The 19,318-nt window shown below is 42.3% G+C and overlaps 1 long non-coding RNA gene across 2 annotated transcripts in view; it reads right to left on the bottom strand.

Annotated features, from left to right (window-relative positions):
• Window positions 1–3,780: 3,780 nt before the first annotated feature.
• Window positions 3,781–19,318, bottom strand: part of LOC138432797 (uncharacterized) — a 30,871-nt gene continuing 15,333 nt past the window's right edge. Inside the window, exon 5 of one of the 2 annotated variants that reach the window (XR_011253984.1) lies at window positions 3,781–7,412. This is a non-coding gene — a long non-coding RNA (uncharacterized lncRNA). The remainder of the gene's footprint in view (window positions 7,413–19,318) is intronic. The other variant, XR_011253985.1, reaches the window with a different exon arrangement.

Raw genomic sequence — 19,318 nt, forward strand, 5'->3', positions numbered from 1 at the left:
TTTAAATACCCAATCCCTCAAGACTTGCCATACAGAGAGCTGTCAATCAAGGAATTGGCAAGCTCTGTGAACGGCATGATGAAATCTTTATCCCTACTCTCTGATGCCTTCAAGACCAGCTTTTGCAAGTTGATCCTTCATTTCACATGTCTTAGAACTCACTCACACTTCTTATGCTTGGAAATGTAACACACAGAGTGACAATGTAATCCACAGCTAATAAGTTAGCGGCTATAAAAATGAACATCCACATTAACTTGCCAAGCATGGAGGCTGGAGGTGTTACACTGTACTCGTGTATATATGTCTGCCAGGGCAATAGTACATATGCCTTTGGAGATGCTTCTAAGTTATGCAAAGAAGCCGACAATAATTCTTGAACTTTGTTGTCAGGATCCAGTTTCATTTAAGAGCCAAACCAACAGCATCAAAACACTTGGCCATGATCAGCTACAATCCAACCGAAGAAGAAAACATACAAAGCTAGCCCTTGGGTTGTAAATTTTGTGGAAATAAGGCTATCTCAGTACTTTCTGATGTGAACTAGTTTCGATATAATACGTTTTCACTGAAAAAATAATAACAATGAAGGAATTAAAAATCTTTTCTCTGCATATCTCTTAAATCATTACACAGTCAAGTAAAATGAATAATTACTATTATTATTTACAAAAAAAATTTTATCTGAAATTTATGTCATCATTACAAGTATAAACACATAATGCCATTGCATTTTTTAAGTTACATTTTAAAATGTGCTTTTGGAGTTTATTCTGTTATAAACAATATTTAAAATAATGCACTATAAAATTGCATAGCTAGTTAAAATTTTAGCCCCCACACCATAAAACTGAGCTCTACCCATCAAAATCTAATATTTAATTTACTTATCCTGTACATTAGGGTAGAATGTTTGACACATAGTGTTTTAAACATTTATAAACTATATATACATATTCTCTTAATGTGTTATACTTATGAATGTTTTTAATAAATACAAACTCTCTTACCTTTACCCAATATAATTTTTTTTTAAGCATGTGAACTTGTGATCATACACACAAGGGAAGATCATCTTGAGTCCACTGGAAAGCTGAGCAGAGATTTATGTTAAATGGAAGCTGGGCTATATGTTGGGAGAAAAAGGTAGCCAACATTATCCTGTGTCTATGATGGTACTTGTTTAATGTCTCCTATGTTGTTACCTATAAGAACCCAATGAAGTAGTTGGCATTTATTGCTATACTGATTCATATGTTAGATCTCAAGAAGGTTGGATAAACTGCCCAAATTCACAGGACTGGTAAATAATAATGCTGGGATATAAATCCAGATCTCTTTTAAAAAGTGTGTGTGTGTGTGTGTGTGTGTTTTTTGTCATTCCACATCCTCTTTCAATGTACAGGAAATACTACATACTACAAGCTCCTCAAAGACAGGAGCTCTACCCAAAGCACCATTGTGAATCTGACTGTCTGTCTGTCTGTTTCATCCATTAATTCCATAAGTATACAGTCAGTGTCTACTCTGAGCCAGGTACTGTCCTAGGCCCTGAGAATACAATGGTGAACAAGACAGACAAGGGGTCCTGTCCTTAAGGAGCTCGCAGACTATGGAAAGTACAGAAAAGCAGAAAGGCAGTGGTAATATAGAGAGGTCACTGCTACAGGGAGAGGGGAACAGATATGCAAGGGGGATTCACATTTGGCGGATCTGGGAAGGCAACTTAGAGAAAGCAGCATTTAAACACAGACAACAAATGAGGAATTTCAAACTGAAGCTGAAACTCCAATACTTTGGCCACTTGATGCGAAGAGCTGACTCATTTGAAAAGACCCTGATGCTGGGAAAGATTGAAAGTGAGAGAAGGGGACGACAGAGGATGAGATGGTTGGATGGCCTCCCTGACTCAATGGACATGCTGCTGCTGGTGCTGCTGCTGCTGCTAAGTCGCTTCAGTCGTGTCCGACTCTGTGTGACCCCATAGATGGCAGCCCACCAGGCCCCACAGTCCCTGGGATTCTCCAGGCAAGAACACTGGAGTGGGTTGTCATTTCCTTCTCCAATGCATGAAAGTGAAGAGTGAAAGTGAAGTTGCTCAGTCATGTCCGACTCTTCACAACCCCACGGACTGCAGCCTACCAGGCTCCTCTGTCCATGGGATTTTCCAGGCAAGAGTACTAGAGTGGTTTGCCATTGCCTTCTCCTCAATGGACATGAGTTTGAGTAAACTCTGGGAGTTGGTGACAAGACAGGGAGGCCTGGCGTGCTGCAGTCCGTGGGAATGCAAAGAGTCGGACACAACTGAACAACTGAACTGAACTGAACAAACAAGGAGGGCTAACCCAGGTTATCAAGCATTGTAAGGTATTTAATCTTTGAAGGGGCTAGTGGTCTTAATTTAACTTCTGGTAATGCAGGACATGGGGGATGCTGCTGGGGAGAGAGCTCCCAGAAAACAGTACTGAACAACCAGAGGTTGGGAAAGAAGAATAGGACCACACTGAGAAGGTGGCAGGAAAGGAGGGGAAGGGAAGCGAGGTTACAAAGAAGTATATAGACATGTTCAAAGGATTGGAAATGAAAGGATCAGTATTGCATTTGAATATAATCTCCCTGAGCTGGGTTTCCCTGGTGGTTCTGCTGGCAAAGAATTCGCTTGCAATGCGGGAGACCTGGGTTCAACCCCTGGGTTGGGAAGATCCCCTGGAGGAGGGAAAGGCTACCTACTCCAGTATTCCGGCCTGGAGAATTCCATGGACTGTATAGTCCACAGGGTCGCAAAGAGTCGGACAGGACTGGGCGACTTTTACTTTCACTTCCCTGAGCTGAGTTTAGAGAACTAAAGAAGGAGAGGCAGATGGGGAGGGCAGGGAGTCTGGAGTCAAGGGACCACTAAGAGAAGGGGTGGTGGCTGTGCTCTGACTGGCCCCGGGAACTGGGAGCAGGGACTCTTGGGGAGGGAGGGAGAGCACCCTGTGGGCTGTCCATGAAGTTTTGTTAAATTTCTCAGGATAATTGAGAGGAAAGTGAAAGTGAAAGTCACTTAGTCCTGTCTGACTCTGTCTCCCCCATTGCAGACGGCTTCTTTATTAGCTGAGCCACAAGGGAAGCCCAAGAAAACTAAAACAATTAATGCAGGTGAAATCCTATCACAGAGAACTCCACAGGAAACAAGTATTAATGAAAACTCCCAATGGGTGAAAGTGGAGACTTCTCAGACGCTCTGAAGTATAACTCCTGCAGCATCCAGAGGGAATATCTCTAATAAAGAAGGACTCAAGTATTTTAAGGTGTTTATCTTTGAAGGGGCCAGAGGTCTTAATCTAACTTCCTATGATAGGACAGGAACAATTTTTTCCTTTCTAGTCAAGGTGCAGTCATTCTATAATTGTGGAACGTTTTCTTGTTTTCCATGTAAAAAGATTTACTCCACAATTAGTGAGCCTTTTAGTTTCCTCCTTATGTTTGCGCTGCACCATACCATCAGATACTCATTATCTCCTTCATTAAGACTGTCTATTGGATGCACACGAGCTGAAGAAGCATTAGCTCTTTTGCATAATTTAAAGTTGTGAATTCTCACTGTACAGGGACTAAAATATAAGCGAGTGAGTTTACTTTTGAACATTAGTCAAACTTTCAACCCCAAAATGCTTCATCTATTTCTTGAAATTCCCATTATTATAGTTCATTAAAATTATTATTAATTTTTATATTTGATTAACACTGTGTATTAGCACATTGTATTCAGTACAAAGCAGTTTTTTTTAATGAAGCTTTTTTTTTTTAATACATAGTCTTTAGTGAGATAAAGGGAGATTTCCCAAACCTCCTCAACACCATTCACCTCTGACTCAAAGAACACAATAATGAGTTGCTTCACAAAATGTTATTGACGTAAGGGCTAGCTAATAGTAAACCAATATATTTTTTATAATTATAAGGCTCATATTTAATTACTCGGTATAAAATAACATAATTGGATCTTCTTTCGTCAGCTACTGGTTTATTATCTTATGGAATTATGGTATCATGTTCCTGTTTTGCAACTGTACTTAAAACAATTTTTGAATTTTGGAGATTTAAAAATTTTTTTGAAGTGTATTGTGTTACTATCAGAACATTAGTTTTACATGAGTATAGAATGAATTGTTTTATGAATAAACTCTGGTCATATTAAGTTATACTATGTGAAACCATAATTACGTAGATCAAAAATGGTCAAGGTCCATATCATATGGTTCAAATTAAATCTTCCCATACAAATTTTCTCATCCATTTTCATTATCAGGAGGAATTTGCAGTGGTTTTGTTGTTGTTCAGTTGTTAAGTCCTGTCTGACTCTTTTGCAACCCTATGGACTGTAGCCCTCCAGGCTCCCCTGTCCATGAGATTTCCCAGGCAAGAACACTGGAGTGGGTTGCCATTGCCTTTTCCAGGGGATTTTCCAAGCCCAAGAATTGAACTCATGTCTCCTTCATTGCAGGCAGATTCTTGATCACTGAGTCACCAGGAAAGTCCTTTACCCATTCATTAAATGAATGCGTAAAGGAAGTACTGTTCATATAGCATATAGCTCATTAACTGATACCTAAAAATATAATAGCTCAGTTCAGTTCAGTTCAGTCGCTCAGTTGTGTCTGACTCTGCGATCCCACGAATCACAGCACTCCAGGCCTCCCTGTCCATCACCTACTCCCAAAGTTCACTCAAACTCATGTCCATCAGGTTGGTGATGCCATCCAAACATCTCATCCTCTGTCGTCCCCTTCTCCTCCGGATTCCAATCTCTCCCAGCATCAGAATCTTTTCCAATGAGTTTCGCATGAGGTGGTCAAAGTATTGGAGTTTCAGCTTTAGCATCAGTCCTTCCAATGAACACCCAGGACTGATCTCCTTTAGGATGGATTGGTTGGATCTCCTTGCAGTCCAAGGGACTCTCAAGAGTCTTCTCCAACACCACAGTTCAAAAGCATCAATTCTTCGGCACTCAGCTTTTTTCACAGTCCAACTCTCATATCCATTTATGACCACTGGAAAAACCATACCCTTGACTAGATGGACCTTTGTTGGCAAAGTAATATCTCTGCTTTTTAATATGCTAGGTTGGTCATAGCTTTCCTTCCAAAGAGTAAGCATCTTTAAATTTCATGGTTGCAATCACCATCTGCAGTAATTTTCAGTTCAATTCAGTTGCTCAGTCGTATCCGACTCTTTGAGACCCCATGAATCGCAGCACGCCAGGCATCCCTGTCCATCACCATCTCCCGGAGTTCATTCAGACTCACATCCATTGAGTCTGTGATGCCATCCAGCCATCTCATCCTTGGTCGTCCCCTTCTCCTCCTGCCCCCAATCCCTCCCTCCCAGCATCAGGGTCTTTTCCAATGAGTCAACTCTTCACATGAGGTGGCCAAAGTACTGGAGCTTCAGCTTTAGCATCATTCCTTCCAAAGAATTCCCAGGGCTGATCTCCTTCAGAATGGACTGGTTGGATATCCTTGCAGTTCAAGGGACTCTCAAGAGTCTTCTCGAACTCCACAGTTCAAACGCATCAATTCTTCGGCGCTCAGCTTTCTTCACAGTCCAACTCTCACATCCATACATGACCACTGGAAAAGCCATAGCCTTGACTAGACGGACCTTTGTTGGCAAAGTAATGTCTCTGCTTTTGAATATGCTATCTAGGTTGGTCATAACTTTTCTTCCAAGGAGTAAGCGTCTTTTAATTTCATGGCTGCAGTCACCATCTGCAGTGATTTTGGAGCCCAAAAATAAAGTCTGACGCTGTTTCCACTGTTTCCCCATCTATTTCCCATGAAGTAATGGGACCAGATGCCATGATCTTAGTTTTCTGAATGTTGAGCTTTAAGCCAATCTTTTCACTCTCCTCTTTCACTTTCATCAAGAGGCTTTTTAGCTCCTCTTCACTTTCTGCCATAAGGTGGTGTCATCTGCATATCTGAGGTTATTGATATTTCTCTCAGCAATCTTGATTCCAGCTTGTGCTTCTTCCAGCCTAGTGTTTCTCATGATGTACTCTGCATAGAAGTTAAATAAGCAGGGTGACAATATACAGCCTTGACGTACTCCCTTTCCTATTTGGAACCAGTCTGTTGTTCCATATCCAGTTATAACTGTTGCTTCCTGACCTGCATATAGGTTTCTCAAGAGGCAGGTCAGGTGGTCTGGTATTCTCATCTCTTTTAGAATTTTCCACAGTTTATTGTGATCCACACAGTCAAAGGCTTTGGCATAGTCAATAAAGCAGAAATAGATGTTTTTCTGGAACTCTCTTGCTTTTTGATGATTCAGCAGATGTTGGCAATTTGATCTCTGGTTCCTCTGCCTTTTCTAAAACCAGCTTGAACATCTGGAAGTTCACGGTTCACGTACTGCTGAAGCCTGGCTTGGAGAATTTTGAGCATTACTTTACTAGCATGTGAGATGAGTGCAATTGTGTGGTAGTTTGAGCATTCTTTGGCATTGCCTTTCTTTGGGATTGGAATGAAAACTGACCTTTTCCAGTCCTGTGGCCACTGCTGAGTTTTCTAAACTTGCTGGCATATTGAGTGCATCACTTTCACAGCATCATCTTTCAGGATTTGAAATACCTCAACTGGAATTCCATCACCTCCACTAACTTTGTTCATAATGATGCTTTCTAAAGCCCCCTTGACATCACATTCCAGAATGTCTGGCTCTAGGTGAGTGATCACACCATCTCACCCATACATAAAAATCAACTACTTGTAAGAAAAACTCAGTGGATGAGAGGTCCAGAAATCTGATTTTGTATATGTTTGAGTTAACCTCATGATTTAGACTAAAATAATGAAGACTTACTTGTTTTACAGTAAATCTGTGTTTGGCTGAAACTTCAAAGGGTAGTTGTTAAACATAAATGATCTCTTAGCAATTACACCTTTCAAAACAATAAAAAGAGAAAGCTACTGAAAATTGTCTACCAGCAATGACTTCATAGAAAAGTGTACGGAAAAACAGAAGCTCTTCTTGGGAAAACATGAACATTAATCAGAGAACCTAGTTTGTCGGGGCTGCTTCATTTCACTCCCTTCAAAAATAAGAATGCCTCTTTCAAAAAACTGGATCTGGAGAAGATATCAGGTCATCATGGCTAGAACAAGAGGCACACCATGCCTCTGAGTGTCAGAGATCCAGGAAGGAGATTCCATGTGCAGAGTGGAGGTCCCTGCAGGGCCAAGGGTTGCTGTATTTTGCTACTGCACAAAGTCACTGGATAGAAACTCTTGACAATTGTATCAAAATCTTGCCAAATATAATTTTATGAATTGTATTTATACGAAACTCAACACATGTTTAGCAACACAAGTAACTTGAATTTCTGGGTCTGTTTTATCCATATGTGCCTTCTTAGTTCCTGAAAACTAAGAGAAAGAAAAAAAAAGGTTATAAAAACAAATGTGAAGACATGGTCTCTGCTTATAAAGGGTGTATATTTTCTTGGGCAGAAAAGATGAACTATACACAAAAGAATTAGAGAATACATCTTCCCTTACAATTCCCCTCCTCTCTTGGGACATTAAATATTTCAGTTACACTTATACCACCCCCTTTCTCAAGAGCTCAAACACCGGCTGTGGAACAAACTTGGATAAAACACTTCTCACAATCCCTTTTTAGCCAGTGAGCCCATCTGGGAAACCAATGCAGTGTCTTCATACTAATTGTAAGTTCCACTGACTTTGGGATCTACCTTAGCCAGTTTTCCTCATGAGGCAATACTTCCAAAGTCTTAGATGGAAAATTAACAAAACAATGTTAGCAAAAAGCACTAATGATAAACTCACTCTCATTGGCGCCTACCACTTGCCCTTTTGTATCTTCTGTATTTTCTTACATCAGGCTTACAATACAGCTTTCAGGTGTGTTAGTCACTCAGTCATGTCTGACTCTTTGCCATCCCATTGACTGTAGCCTGCCAGGCTCCTCTGTCCATGGAATGCTCCAGGCAAGAATACTGCTGTAGGTAGCTTTTCCCTTCTCCAGGGGATCTCGTGACCCAGGGATTGAACCTGGGTCTCCTGTATTGCAGGCAGATTTTTTTACCATCTAAGGCACCAAAGTGCTGCTCAGAAAAGACAAAGAGGTATAGCCTGAGTAAGTCCTTGCCCTTTCTCTCACTGTATCAACATGTCTCCCATGTAATAACTACCAAATGAGCCAGAGATTAAGACATGGAAATTGTCTTGGATTTTTTTGGTGGCATGACTATGAAAGTCTGACAGGTTCACCACCCTCGTTCCATCCAGTTTTAGAAGTTTCTAGAAAAATTCTGCAATGCATTTTAAAAAATCAATTGGCATTTAGGGGAAAAAATGTAAAATACACCTACTACTCAGGAAATAAGGGTTTCCCTAGTGGCTCAGTGGTAATCTACCTGTCATGCAGGAGACATGAGTTTGATCCCTGGGTTGGGAAAATTCCCTAGAGAAGGAAATGGCAACCCACTCCAGTATTCTTGCCTGGGAAATCCCATGGACAGAGGAGCCTGGCGGGCTACAGTGCATGGAGTTGCAAAGAGCTGGACAAGACTTAGCAACTAAACAACAACAGCAACCCAGGAAACACTATCAATACTTGCCACCTACCATCCAGCTGAGTGGGATCCCAGAGCACTCAGGATATTCCAGGATACTCTTGTATAATGTTTTGCAGAAGTTTCATCTGTCATTCCCCTAGTTGGCCCTTTCCCCATATCTCAGCCTGATAAAGGTCAGTCTAGCCCTATTGCACACTATTCTCTGTGACACCTGGGAACATCTGCTCAAAAGCCTTCAAATTGGAGTTTGGGTATGCACAGTTACTCAGGGCACTGAAATACAGACTCTAGCTTACTTCTCTCCAAATTTGACTGCAACTATTTTTCAGCCTTGGAGATCATATTTTTCAACATTTAGGTCCTTTTGTTATCTCTGCTCATTCTCTCCTGTTTCTCTGTGTTGTGTAATATTCCTTTGAGTTATCTTTTTCCAAGGAATTCAAAGAACTCAGTGACTCAGCTCTCCACCCACATGCCCACATGAGACAGGAGGTTCTCCTCCCTGCTGCCCTGAGATACAAAACTGTTTGCCTCCACCGTGGCTTTGTTTTTCCAGCTGTCAAGCAGCAGCTGGCCAGATTTTTTTCTACAGGCTGAAAATTCACATGCAGCAAAGTGGGCTATGGCATGGCAGGGTGGATGCAAGATCTCAAAAAGAGCACAGAGGAGAAGTGGAATCTTGGAACTCAGGGAGACAGTGAAGCTATACAGAGAGACAAGTTTATCGATTTTACATGCCATGTACCAGGCTACCTATTGGGAATACATGGAATAAAACCTTCTCCCTGGCCCTTAGTAGGAAGAGACACAAATGTATTAGCATTTACTCATTCAGTGAACCTGTAAACACTATGTGAACAGCTATTACGTGCCAATCCTCACTGGAAAATGGTGCAGTAGGAGGACATACGATCATCTTCTCCTGTGAGAATTCCAAAATTACAGCTCACTGCTGAAAAACCATCGAGAGGAGAATGTTGGATCCCACCAAAACAACATACCACACGTCCAAGGGCAAAGGAGAAGCTCCAGGAAGACAGCAGGAGGGGAAAAATCGAGTTTAGACTCAAACCTCATACCCACCAGAGACACTCAGAGAGCTCAAACAAAACATTGTGCGCACAAGGAGGTGCCACAAAAACTAGGCCAGACCTGCTTTTGAGTGTTTGAGTGTCTCCTGGAGCTATGGATCAGCAGTGGCATGCCACAGGGGCAGGGGCTCTGGGTGCAGCAGACCTGCATATGACATAATTCCTCTTGGAGGATGTCGCCATTAACCCCACCATGAAGCCACCAGAACTTACACAGGACTGGGGAAACAGACTCTTGGCACAAACGAAACCTTGTGCACACCAGGACACAGGAGAAAGGAACAGTGACCCTGCAAGAGACTGACCCAGACTGATCCATGGGTGGCCAGGAGTCTCTTGCAGAGGCGTCGATTGGCGGTGGCCTGCTGCAGGGTCGGGGGGACTGAGTGAGGCAGTGCGCCAGGGACCTTTTGAAGGAGGTCGCTATTATCTTCATTCAGTTTAGTTCAGTTCAGTCGCTCAGTCGTGTCCAACTCTTTGCGACCCCATGAATCGCAGCATGCCAGGCCTCCCTGTCCATCACCAAAACCTGGAGTTCACTCAGACTCACGTCCATCGAGTCAGTGATGCCATCCAGCCATCTCATCCTCTGTCGTCCCCTTCTCCTCCAGCCCCCAATCCCTCCCAGCAGCAGAGTCTTTTCCAATGAGTCAACTCTTTGCATGAGGTGGCCAAAGTACTGGAATTTCAGCTGTAGCATCATTCCTTCCAAAGAAATCCCAGGGCTGATCTTCAGAATGGATGGGTTGGATCTCCTTGCAGTTCAAGGGACTTTCAAGAGTCTTCTCCAACACCACAGTTCAAAGGCATCAATTCTTTGGCACTCAGCCTTCTTCACGGTCCAATCTCACACCCATACATGACCACAGGAAAAACCATAGCCTTGACTAGATGGACCTTAGTCAGCAAAGTAATGTCTCTGCTTTTGAATATGCTGTCTAGGTTGATCGTAACTTTTCTTCCAAGGAGTAAGCGTCTTTTAATTTCATGGCTGCAATCACCATTTGCAGTGATTTTGGAGCCCAAAAAAGTAAAGTCTGACACTGTTTCCACTGTTTCTCCATCTATTTCCCATGAACTGATGGGACTGGACGCCACGAACTTCATTTTCTGAATGTTGAGCTTTAAGCCAACTTTTTCACTCTCCACTTTCACTTTCATCAAGAGGCTTTTTAGTTTCTCTTCACTTTCTGTCATAAGGGTAGTGTCATCTGCATATCTGAGGTTATTGATATTCCTCCCGGCAATCTTGATTCCAGCTTGTGATTCTTCCAGTCCAGCGTTTCTCATGATGTACTCTGCATAGAAGTTAAATAAGCAGGGTGACAATATACAGCCTTGATGTACTCCTTGTCCTATTTGGAACCAGTCTGTTGTTCCATGTCCAGTTCTAACTATTGCTTCCTGACTTGCATACAGATTTCTCAAGGGGCAGGTCAGGTGGTCTGGTATTCCCATGTCTCTCAGAATTTTCCACAGTTGATTGTGATCCACACAGTCAAAGGCTTTGGCATAGTCAATGAAGCAGAAATAGATGTTTTTCTGAAACTCTCTTGCTTTTTCCATGATCCAGCAGATGTTGGCATTTGATCTGTGGTTCCTTGCCTTTTCAAAAACCAGCTTGAACATCTGGAAGTTCATGGTTCACGTATTGCTGAAGTCTGGCTTGGAGAATTTTGAGCATTACTTTACTAGAATGTGAGATGAGTGCAATTGTGCAGTAGTTTGAGCATTCTTTGGCATTGCCTTTCTTTGGGATTGGAATGAAAACTGACCTTTTCCAGTCCTGTGGCCACTGCTGAGTTTTCCAAATTTTTCTGGCATATTGAGTGCATCACTTTCACAGCATCATCTTTCAGGATTTGAAATAGCTCAACTGGAATTCCACCACCTCCACTAGCTTTGTTCGTAGTGATGCTTTCTAAGGCCTCCTTGACTTCACATTCCAGGATGTCTGGCTCTAGATTAGTGATAACACCATCGTGATTATCTAGGTCATGAAGATATTTTTTGTACAGTTCTTCCATGTATTCTTGCCACCTCTTCTTAATATCTTCTGCTTCTGTTAGGTCCAGACCATTTCTGTCCTTTATCAAGCCCATCTTTGCATGAAATGTTCCCTTGGTTTCTCTAGTTTTCTTGAAGAGATCTCTAGTCTTTCCCATTTTGTTGCTTTCCTCTATTTCTTTGCATTGATCACTGAAGAAGGCTTTCTTATCTCTTCTTGCTATTCTTTGGAACTCTGCATTCAGATGCTTATATCTTTCCTTTTCTCCTTGGCTTTTCACTTCTCTTCTTTTCACAGCTATTTGTAAGGCCTCCTCAGACAGCCATTTTGCTTCTTTTGCATTTCTTTTCCATGGGGATTGTCTTGATCCTTGTCTCCTGTACAATGTCACAAACCTCATTCCATAGTTCATCAGGCACTCTGTCTATCAGATCTAGGCCCTCAAATCTATTTCTCACTTCCACTGTGTAATCATAAAGGGTTTGATTTAGGTCATACCTGAATGGTCTAGTGGTTTTCCCTACTTTCTTCAATTTAAGTCTGAATTTGGTAATAAGGAGTTCATGATCTGAGCCATAGTCAGCTCCTGGTCTTGTTTTTGTTGACTGTATAGAGCTTCTCCATCTTTGGCTGCAAAGAATATAATCAATCTGATTTTGGTGTTGACCATTTGGTGATGTCCATGTGTAGAGTCTTCTCTTGTGTTGTTGGAAGAGGGTGTTTGCTATGACCAGTGCATTTTCTTGGCAAAACTCTATTAGTCTTTGCCCTGCTTCATTCCGCATTCCAAGGTCAAATTTGCCTGTTACTCCAGGTGTTTCTTGCCTTCCTACTTTTGCATTCCAGTCCCCTATAATGAAAAGGACATCTTTTTTGGGTGTTAGTTTTAGAAGGTCTTGTAGGTCTTCTTAGAACCGTTCAACTTCAGCATCTTCATCATTACTGGTTGGGGCATAGGCTTGGATTACCATGATATTGAATTGTTTGCCTTGGAAAAAACAGTGATCATTCTGTTGTTTTTGAGATTGCATCCAAGTACTGCATTTCAGACTCTTTTGTTGACCATCATGGCTATTCCATTTCTTCTGAGGGATTCCTGCCTGCAGTAGTAGATATAATGGTCGTCTGAGTTCAATTCACCTGTTCCAGTCCATTTTAGTTCACTGATTCCTAGAATGTTGACATTCACTCTTGCCATCTCTTATTTGACCACTTCCAATTTGCCTTGATTCATGGACCTGACATTCCAGGTGTCTATGCAATATTGCGCTTTACAGCATCAGACCTTGGTTCTATCACCAGTCACATCCACAACTGGGTATTGTTTTTGCTTTGGCTCCATCCTTTCATTCTTTCTGGAGTTATTTCTCCACTGATCTCCAGTAGCGTGTTGGGCACCTACTGACCTGAGGAGTTCCTTTTTCAGTATCCTATCATTTTGCCTTTTCATACAATTCATGTGGTTCTCAAGGCAAGAATACTGAAGTAGTTTGCCATTCCCTTCTCCAGTGGACCACATTCTGTCAGACCTCTCCACCATGACCCGCCCGTCTTGGGTTGCCCTGTGGGCATGGCTTAGTTTCATTGAGTTAGACAAGGCTGTGTCCTAGTGTATTAGATTGACTAGTTTTCTGTGAGTATGGTTTCAGTGTGTCTGCCCTCTGATGGCCTCTTGCAACACCTACCATCTGACTTGGGTTTCTCTTACCTTGGACGTGGGGTATCTCTTCACGGCTGCTCCAGCAAAGTGCAGAAACTGCTCCTTACCTTGGACGAAGGGTATCTCCTCACCGCCGCCCTTCCTGACCTTTAACGTGAGATAGCTCCTCTAGGCTCTCCTGCAACCACGCAGCCAATGCTCCTTGGATGTGGGGTTGCTCCTCCCAGCTGCCGCCTCAGGCATGGGGAGGCTCTTCCTGGGCACCACCCCTGACTTCGGACGGGGGGTAGCTTCTCTTGGCCGCTGCCATTCAGACATGGGTCCTCCTGGCTTCTGTCCCTGACCTCGGACGTGGGGTAGCTCCTCTCAGTAGGAACCGGAAATATTAGGTCCATGAATCAAAGCAAATTGAAAATGGTCAAACAAGATATGGCAAGAGTGAACATTGACGTTTTAGGGATCAGCAAACTAAAATGGACTGGAATGGGTGAAGTTAACTCAGATGACCATTATATCAATTACTGTGGGCAAGAATCCCTTAGAAAAAATGGAGTAGCCCTTATAGTCAACAAAAGAGTCTGAAATGCAGTCCTTGGAAATGACAGAATCATCTCTGTTCATTTCCAAGGCAAACCATTCAATATCACGGTTATCCAAGTCATGCTCCAACCAGTAACGCTGAAGAAACTGAAGTTGAATGGTTCTAAGAAGACCTACAAGACCTTCTAAAACTAACACCCAAAAAAGATGTCCTTTTCATTATAGAGGACTGGATTGCAAAAGTAGGAAGGCAAGAAACACCTGGAGTAACAGGCAAATTTGGCCTTGGAATGTGGAATGAAGCAAGGCAAAGACTAATAGAGTTTTGACAAGAAAATGCACTGGTCATAGCAAACACCCTCTTCCAACAACACAAGAGAAGACTCTACACATGGACATCACCAGATGGTCAACCCCCAAATCAGATTGATTATATTCTTTGCAGCCAAAGATGGAGAAGCTCTATACAGTCAACAAAAACAAGACCAGGAGCTGACTATGGCTCAGATCATGAACTCCTTATTACCAAATTCAGACTTAAATTGAAGAAAGTAGGGAAAACCACTAGACCATTCAGGTATGACCTAAATCAAATTCCTTATGATTATACAGTGGAAGTTGCAAATAGATTCAAGGGCCTAGATCTGATAGACAGAGTGCCTGATGAACTATGGAATGAGATTCGTGACATGTACAGGAGACAAGGATCAAGACCATCCCCGTGGAAAAGAAATGCAAAAGAAGCAAAATGGCTGTCTGAGGAGGCCTTACAAATAGCTGTGAAAAGAAGAGAAGTGAAAAGCCAAGGAGAAAAGGAAAGATATAAGCATCTGAATGCAGAGTTCCAAAGAATAGCAAGAAGAGATAAGAAAGCCTTCTTCAGTGATCAATGCAAAGAAATAGAGGAAAGCAACAAAATGGGAAAGACTAGAGATCTCTTCAAGAAAACTAGAGAAACCAAGGGAACATTTCATGCAAAGATGGGCTTGATAAAGGACAGAAATGGTCTGGACCTAACAGATGCAGAAGATATTAAGAAGAGGTGGCAAGAATACATGGAAGAACTGTACAAAAAAGATCTTCATGACCCAGATAATCATGATGATGTGTTCACTAATCTAGAGCCAGGCATCTTGGAATGTGAAGTCAAGGAGGCCTTAGAAAGCATCACTACGAACAAAGCTAGTGGAGGTGATGGAATTCCAGTTGAGGTATTTCAAATCCTGAAAGATGATGCTGTGAAAGTGATGCACTCAATATGCCAGAAAAATTTGGAAAGCTCAGCAGTGGCCACAGGACTGGAAAAGGTCAGTTTTCATTCCAATCCCAAAGAAAGGCAATGCCAAAGAATGCTCAAACTACTGCACAATTGCACTCATCTCACATTCTAGTAAAGTAATGCTCAAAATTCTCCAAGCCAGACTTCAGCAATATGTGAACCGTGAACTTCCAGATGTTCAAGCTGGTTTTAGAAAAGGCAGAGGAACCAGAGATCAAATTGCCAACATCCGCTGGATCATGGAAAAAGCAAGAGAGTCCCAGAAAAACATCTATTTCTGCTTTATTGACTATGCCAAAGCCTTTGACTGTGTGGATCACAATCAACTGTGGAAAATCCTGAAAGAGATGGAAATACCAGACCACCTGACCTGCCTCTTGAGAAATCTGTATGCAGGTCAGGAAGCAACAGTTAGAACAGGACATGGAACAACAGACTGGTTCCAAATAGGAAAAGGAGTACATCAAGGCTGTATATTGTCACCCTGCTTATTTAACTTCTATGCAGAGTACATCATGAGAAACGCTGGACTGGAAGAAACACAAGCTGGAATTAAGATTGCCAGGAGAAATATCAATAACCTCAGATATGCAGGTGACACCACCCTATGGCAGAAAGTGAAGAGGGGCTAAAAAGCCTCTTAATGAAAGTGAAAGAGGAGAGTGAAAAATTGGCTTAAAGCTCAACATTCAGAAAACGAAGATCATGGCATCCGGTCCCATCACTTCATGGTAAATAGATGGGGAAACAGTGGAAACAGTGTCAGACTTTATTTTGGGGGGCTCCAAAATCACTGCAGAGGGTGACTGCAGCCATGAAATTAAACGACTCTTACTCCTTGGAAGAAAAGTTATGACCAACCTAGATAGTATATTCAAAAGCAGAGACATTACTTTGCCGACTAAGGTCCGTCTAGTCAAGGCTATGGTTTTTCCTGTGGTCATGTATGGATGCGAGAGTTGGACTGTGAAAAGGCAGAGAGCCGAAGAATTTATGCTTTTGAACTGTGGTGTTGGAGAAGACTCTTGAGAGTCCCTTGGACTGCAAGGAGATCCAACCAGTCCATTCTGAAGGAGATCAACCCTGGGATTTCTTTGGAAGGAATGATGCTACAGCTGAAATTCCAGTACTTTGGCCACCTCATGTGAAGAGTTGGCTCATTGGAAAAGACTCTGATGCTGGGAGGGATTGGGGGCAGGAGGAGAAGAGGACGACCCAGGATGAGATGGCTGGATGGCGTCACGGACTCAATGGACGTGAGTCTGAGTGAACTCCGAAGATGGTGTTGGACGGGGAGGCCTGGCGTGCTGCAATTCATGGGGTTGCAAGGAGTCGGACACAACTGAGCGACTGAACTGAACTGAACTGAAGGGAATATTTTATACAAAGATGGGTACAATAAGGGACAGAAATGGTATGGACCTAACAGAAGCAGAAGATACTAAGAAGAGGTGGCAAGAATACATGGAAGAACGGTACAAAAAGGATCTTCATGACTCAGATAACCATGATGGTGTGATCACTCACCTAGAGCCAGACATCCTGGAATGTGAAGTCAAGTGGGCCTTAGGAAGCATCACTATGAACAAAGCAAGTGGAGGTGATGGAATTCCAGTTGAGCTATTTCAAATTCTGAAAGATGATGCTGTGAAAAAGTGCTGCACTCAATATGCCAGCAAATTTCAAAAACTCAGCAGTAGCCACAGGAACTAAAAAAGGTCAGTTTTCATTCCAATCCCAAAGAAAGGCAACGCCAAAGAATATTCAAACTACTGCACAACTGTACTCATCTCATATGCTAGCTAAGTAAAGCTCAAAGTTCTCCAAGCCAGGCTTCAGCAATTTGTGAACTGTGAACTTCCAGATGTTCAAGCTGGTTTTAGAAAAGGCGGAGGAACCAGAGATCAAATTGCCAACATCCGCTGGATCATCAGAGAAACAAGAGAGTTCGAGAAAAATATCTACTTCTGCTTTATTGACTACGCCAAAGCCTTTGACTGTTTGGGTGACAACAAACTGTGGAAAATTGTTCAAGAGGTGCCAATACCAGACCACCTGACCTACCTCCTGAGAAATCTGTATGCAGGTCAGGAAGCAACAGTTAGAACTGGACATGGAATAGCAGACTCATTCTGAATCAGGAAAGGAGTACCTCAAGTCTGTATATTGTCACCCTGTTTATTTAACTTATATGCAGAGTACATCATGTGAAATGCTGGGCTGCATAAATCACAAGCTGGAATCCAGAATGCTGGGAGAAATATCAATAACCTCAGATACGCAGATGACACCACCTCTATGGCAGAAAGCCAAGAAGAATTAAAGACCCTCTTCATGAAAGTGAAAGAGAAGAGGGAAAAAGTTGGCTTAAAACTGAACATTCAGAAGACTAAGATGATGGCATCTTGTCACATCATTTCGTGGCAAATGAATGGGGAAACAACGGAAACTTTATTTTAGAGGGCTCCAAAATCACTGCAGATGGTGGTTGCTGCTATGAAATTAAAAGAACCTTGCTCCTTGGAAGAAAAGCTATGACCAACCTAGATAGCATATTAAAAAGTAGAGACATTACTTTGTCAACAAAGTCCACCTAGTCAAAGCTATGGTTTTTCCAGTAGTATGTATAGATGTGAGAGTTGGACTATGACAAAGCCGAGTGCTGAAGAATTGATGCTTTTGAACTGTGGTGTTGGAGAAGACTCTTGAGAGTCCCTTCGTCAGAAAGGAGATCCAACCAGTCCATCCTAAAGGAAATCAGTCCTGAATATTCATTGGAAGGACTGATGCTGAAGCTGAAACTCCAATACTTTGGCCACCTGATGTGAAGAACTGATGCATTGGAAAAGACCCTGACGATGGGAAAGACTGAACGTGGGAGGAGAAGGGAGTGACAGAGGATGAGTGGTTGGATGGCATCACCAACTTGATGGACATGAGTTTGAGTAAGCTCTGGAAGTTGGTGATAGACAAGGAAGCCTGGTGTGCTGCAGTCCATTGGGTCACAGAGAGTCGGATATGACTGAGCTATTTAACTGAACTGATTACATGCCAGACTTTATTCTAAGCCCTGGGAGTACATCAGTGAACCACATAGACAAAATCCTTGGAGATTATTGGATACAAAAATGCATGTTTGGGACTTCCCTGGCCATCCACTGGTTGACTTCACTATCCAGGGCAGGGTGGTACAGGTTCAATCCCTGGTCAGAAAACTAAGATCCCACATGTCTTTGGCAGAAAAAGAAAAAAAAAAAAGGTACAAAAATATAAAATAGAAGTAATATTGTAACAAATTCAATAAAAGTTTTAAAAATGATCTACATAAAAAAACTTTTAAAATATTTTTTAAAATGTAGATTGGATAATCATATGGACTCTGTAGTCAGACCTCTTCGGTTCAAATGGTGGCTGTGTGATACTGAGAAAAATATTTGTTAATACTTCTCTATGCCTCCATGTCCTCCATCTGCAATGTGAGGATGATAACAGTACCTGTTTCATAGGATTTTTGTGAGACTAAATGAGCTAATACAAGTCAAGAACTTAAAGGAACATCCAACATGTAAAATAGGGTCCATAAATCCCAGATGACACAGCAGTAAAGATTGCTCCTGCAATGTAGGAATCACAGGTTTGATCCCTGGGTCAGGAAGATCCCCTGGAGGAGGAAATGGCTTCCCATTCCAGTATTCTTGCCTGGAAAATCCCATGGACAGAGAAGCCTGGTGGGATACAGTCTGTAGGGCTGCAAAGAGTTGGACACGACTGAGCACGAACTCACACACACAATTATTATATTAGATAATTACATTACTGAGTGACAAATGCTTTGTTAAAAAGATGTAAGCACAGAGTTCCCTGGGAGCACAGAGGCAAAGCACTTCACTTGGACAAGTGGTGGGCAAGGCCTCTTAGAGAGGATGGTACTGGAATCTGGGACGGTAACTGGAATTTAGCCAGATGAAAAACAAGGGAAATGGAATACCAGGGAGAGGGAGCATCCTGTTTGAAGATCTGGAAGTAAAGGAGCGGACAGCAATGCTTAGAAATGCCAGTCGCTTGATATAGGTGTCGGGTTAAGGAGGTGAGCTTAGAAGGAAGATGAAGAGACCAGATCACGTTAAGGAATTTGGACTTTTTTCTGCATCAG

Source organism: Ovis canadensis, chromosome 2 (assembly GCF_042477335.2).
Source record: "Ovis canadensis isolate MfBH-ARS-UI-01 breed Bighorn chromosome 2, ARS-UI_OviCan_v2, whole genome shotgun sequence".
Lineage (NCBI taxonomy): Eukaryota > Metazoa > Chordata > Mammalia > Artiodactyla > Bovidae > Ovis > Ovis canadensis.